Here is a 5,260-nt window from a genome sequence, read left to right on the forward strand (position 1 = left end):
TACGTCTCCAAGGCATCTATAATTTTTTATGGTTCCATGCTATTATCTTGTCAACTTTGGATGTTTTGTATGCATGAATATGCTATTTTATATCTTATTTGGGACTAACCTATTAACTCAGTGCCAAGTGCCAGTTTCTGTTTTTCCGTGTTTTTGACCTTTTTCAAAGGAGAATATTAAACAGATTCCAAACGGAATAAAACATGCGGAATGATGTTTTCCATAACAGAAGATACGCGGGAGACTTGAGAACCAAGGCAGGGGACCTCGGAGGAGGTCACAAGCCACCTAGCCCTGGCCTAGGGGGGCGAGCCTAGCACGCTTGTGGGCCCCCCGTGGCTCCTCTGCCCTACTTCTTCCGCCTATAAATTCTCCAAAAATCTAAAAACACCAGAGAGAGCCACGCAAATACTTTTCCATCGCTGCAAGCTTCTGTCTCCGCAAGATCCCATCTCGGGCACGTTCTGGTGCCCTGCCGGAGGGGGGTTCAGACACGGAGGGCTTCTTCATCAACACCATTGCCTCTCCGATGATGCGTGAGTAGTTCACCATAGACCTTCGGGTCCATAGCTAGTAGCTAGATGGCTTCTTCTCTCTCTTGGATCTTCAATACAAAGTTCTCCATGATCTTCATGAAGATCTATCTGATGTAACTTTCTATTGCAGTGTGTTTGTCGAGATCCGATGAATTGTGGATTTATGATCAGATTATCTATGAATATTATTTGAGTCTCCTCTGATCTCTTATATGCATGATTTCGTATCCTTGTAATTCTCTTCGAGTTGTGGGTTTTGTTTGGCCAACTTGATCTATAATTCTTGCAATGGGAGAAGTGATTGGTTTTGGGTTCATACCGTGCGGTGTCCTCACCTAGTGACAGAAGGGGTAGCCAGGCACGCATCGTGTTGTTGCCATCAAGGGTAAAAAGATGGGGTTTATATCTATTGCATGAATTTATCCCTCTACATCATGTCATCTTGCTTAAGGCGTTACTCCGTTTGTTATGAACTTAATACACTAGATGCATGTTGGATAGCAGTCGATGTGTGGAGTAATAGTAGTAGATGCAGAAAGTATCGGTCCACTTGTCTCGAACGTGATGCCTATATGTATGATCATTGCCTTAGATATCATCATGACTTTGCGCGATTCTATCAATTGCTCGACAGTAATTCATTCACCCACCATAATACTTGCTTTCATGAGAGAAGCCTCTAGTGAACACTATGGCCCCGGGGTCTACTTCACATCATATTTTCAGCTCTACACTTTTACTTTGTTGCACCTTCCACCTTCAGATCTCACCTTGCAAATAATCGTGAAGGGATTAACAACCCCTTTATAGCGTTGGTTGCAAGTTTGTTTGTTTTTGCGCAGGTACATTGGTGAATTGTCTTGATACTCCTACTGGATTGATACCTTGGTTCTCAAACTGAGGGAAATACTTACTGCTACTGTGCTGCATCACCCTTTCCTCTTCAAGGGAAAATCCAACGCAAGCTCAAGAGGTAGCAAGAAGAATTTCTGGCGCCGTTGCCGGGGAGTATCAAGTCAAGAATAGTCTCCCTTCAACGTGCCAATTTCTGGCGTCGTTGTCGGAGTATTCTAAGTGAAGCATATCCAAGTAACTATCGCAAACTCATCTCTTGCATTTACTTTTTTTGCCTTTTGCCTCTCGTTTTCCTCTCCCCCACTTCTGAAAAACAAAAATTTACAAAAATATTTGCCTTTTTCATTCGCCCTTTTCTTTCGCTTGCTTTCTGTTCGCTTGTGTGCTTGTGTGCTTGCTGAAGTCACCATGACTGAAAACACCAAATTGTGTGACTTCTCAAATACTAATAATAATTATTTTATTAGTACTCCGATTGCTCCCTCCACTAGTGCGGAATCATATGAAATCAATGATGCTTTGCTGAATCTTGTTATGAAAGAGCAATTTTCTGGCCTTCCAAGTGAAGATGTCGCATCCCATCTTAATACCTTCATTGAGTTATGCGATATGCAAAAGAAGAAAGATGTGGATAATGATGTGATTAAATTGAAGCTATTTCCGTTCTCATTACGAGATCGAGCAAAAACTTGGTTTTCATCTTTGCCCAAAAATAGTATTGATTCTTGGAACAAGTGTAAAGATGCTTATATATCAAGTATTTTCCACCGGCTAAGATTATCTCTCTCCGTAATGATATCATGAACATCTTGCACAATCTTGGGAGATCATGAAATTGATGATTAGAAATTGTCCCGCTCATGGCTTGAGTCTTTGGATGATTATACAAATCTTCTATGCTGGTTTGAATTTTGCTTCTAGAAATATCTTGGATTCCGCCTCCGGTGGAACTTTCATGGAAATCACACTAGGAGAAGCCACAAAACTCCTAGATAATATCATGACAAACTATTCTCAATGGCACACTGAAAGGTCACCTACTAGTAAAAAAGTGCATGCTATAGAAGAAATTAACTCTTTGAGTGCTAAGATGGATGAGTTAATGAAATTGTTTGCTAGTAAAGGTGCTCCTCTAGATCCAAATGATATGCCTTTGTCTTCCTTGATTGAGAATAGCAATGAAAGCTTGGATGTTAATTTTGTTGGTAGGAATAATTTTGGCAACAACAATGCTTATAGAGGTAACTTTATTCCTAGGCCTTTTCCTAGTAATCCCTCTAATAACTTTGGCAATTCCTAAAACAATGCTCATGGAAATTACAATAAATAACCCTCTGATCTTGAGAGTAATATTAAAGAGTTTATCAACTCCCAAAAGATTTTCAATGCGTCCATAGAAGAAAAACTGCTCAAAATTGATGACTTGGCTAGGACCGTTGATAGAATGTCTCTTGATATTGATGCTTTGAAATTTATATGTGCTCCTCCCAAGATTAATATGGATTAAACTTTCAAATCTATGCATGTTTCCATGAATGAGAGTAAAGAAGAACCTCCCAAATTCGTGCTAGACATGAATGGCTTAAAAAGGCGTGTTCTCATGATGAGAATCACGAAGATCTTAAAGTGCTTAGTGTGACTCCCATTGAATCCTTATTTTCTAATGTCAAACCTAATGATGATGGGGCTGGATATGAATCCACTTTGGTTGAGAAACTCCCCAATGATTCGGAGTCCATCTATCTTGATGCTAAAAGCACTAAAAGTGGAGTAGAGGATATCAAAACTTTGAGTAGTAATGAAATTACTACTTTGGATTTCAAGGAATTCAATTATGATAGTTTCTCTTTGATTGAATGTATTTCCTTGATGCAATCCATGCTAAACTCTCCACATGCTTATAGCCAAAATAAGGCCTTTACCGATCATATCGTTGATGCTATGATGAAATCTCTTGAAGAGAAACTTGAATTGGAGATATCTATTCGTAGAAAACTTCATGATGAGTGGGAACCTACTATCAAAATCAAGATTAAAAACTATGAATGCGATGCTTTGTGTGATTTGGGTGCTAGTGTTTCCGCTATTCCAAAGTCTTTATGTGATGTTCTAGGCTTCAATGAGATTGATGAATGCTCTCTTAATTTGCATCTTGCGGATTCTATTGTTAAGAAACCTATGGGAAGGATCAATGATGTTCTTATTATTGCAAATAGGAACTATGTACCCGTCGATTTCATTGTGTTTGATATTGATTGCAATCGACATGTCCCATCATTCTTGGTAGACCTTTCCTTAGGACTATTGGTGCTGTCATCGATATGAAGGAAGGGAATATTAGATTTCAATTTCCATTAAAGAAGGGCATGGAACACTTTCCTAGAAATAAAATAAGATTGCCTTATGAATCCATGATGAGGGCTACTTATGGTTTGAGCACCAAAGACGACGATACTTGATTCTATCGCCTTATGCCTAGCTAAGGGCGTTAAACAATAGTGCTTGTTGGGAGGAAACCCAATGAATTTATCTTTGATTTTTTGCTTTCTGTTTTGTTGTGTCAACACCATCATAATTCTGTTATGATTGTGTTTTTTGTGTTTATTTTTGTGTTTGTGCCAAGTAAAACATTTATGATTATTTTTGGTGATGGTTGTTGATCATGCTGAAAAAGACAGAAACTTTGTGCTGACGAAATTATTTTTAATTCCTATCCAGAAAGAGCTTTTGAGTTGATTCGTTTTGCTGCTGGTTGATATGCCAATTTCCCTAATTTTCATAATTTTTCAGAATTATTGGGATACTAGAAGTATACGAAGTATACAGATTGCTACAGACTGGTCTGTTTTTGACCGATTCTGTTTTTGTTGTGTTGATTGCTTATTTTGATGAAACTATGGATAGTATCGGGGGGTACTAGCCATGGAAAAGTGAGAATACAGTAATCTAACATCAATATAAATATAAATCAAGTTTTCTACAGTACCTAAAGATTTGGTAGTTTGTTTTCTTATGCTAATGATATCATGAGTTTTTGTATAAGATTTGTGTTGTGAAGTTTTCAAGTTTTGGGTGATGTTCTCATGGACAATGGGATAAAGAGTGGAAAGAGCTCAAGCTTGGGGATGCCCAAGGCATCCCAAGCCAAATTCAAGGACACCAAAAAGCCTAAGCTTGGGGATGCCCCGAGAAGGCATCCCCTCTTTCGTCTTCAATCTATCGGTAACGTTACTTGGAGCTATGTTTTTATTCACCACATGATATGTGTTTTGCTTGGAGCGTCGTGTATTATAGGAGTCTTTTCTTTTTGTTTTGTCACAATAATCCTTGCTGCACACCTTTTTGAGAGGGACATGCACTCATCGTGAATTTGCTAGAATACTCAATGAGCTTCACTTATATCTTTTGAGCTAGATAATTTTGCTCTAGTGCTTCACTTAAATCTTTGTAGAGCACGGCGGTGTCATATTTTGAAGAAATAAAAACTCTCGATCTTCACTTATATCTTTTTGAGATTGCTCTCTCTCTCTCAGTAACTTGGTAATTGGCGTGTGCTATGAAAGTAGTCCTAAAGATGATAGACGTGCAAAGATGATATAATAAAAACTTCCATATTCAAGTGCATTGATTAGTAAGAGAAGTTTGATTCCTAACAATTAAGTTTTGAGACATGGATTTGGTGATATTAGAGTTATGTTAGGTGGGTGTTGTGAATCTAGAAATACTTGTGTTGAAGTTAGTGATTCCCGTAGCATGCACGTATGGTGAACCACTATGTTAGGAAGTCGGAGCATAACTAATTTATTGATCATCATCCTTTGTGTGGCGGTCGGGATCGCGCGATGGTTAACACCTACCAACCCTTCCCC

The sequence above is a fragment of the Hordeum vulgare genome, chromosome 2H (genome assembly GCF_904849725.1).
Source record: "Hordeum vulgare subsp. vulgare chromosome 2H, MorexV3_pseudomolecules_assembly, whole genome shotgun sequence".
Taxonomy (NCBI): Eukaryota; Viridiplantae; Streptophyta; class Magnoliopsida; order Poales; family Poaceae; genus Hordeum; species Hordeum vulgare.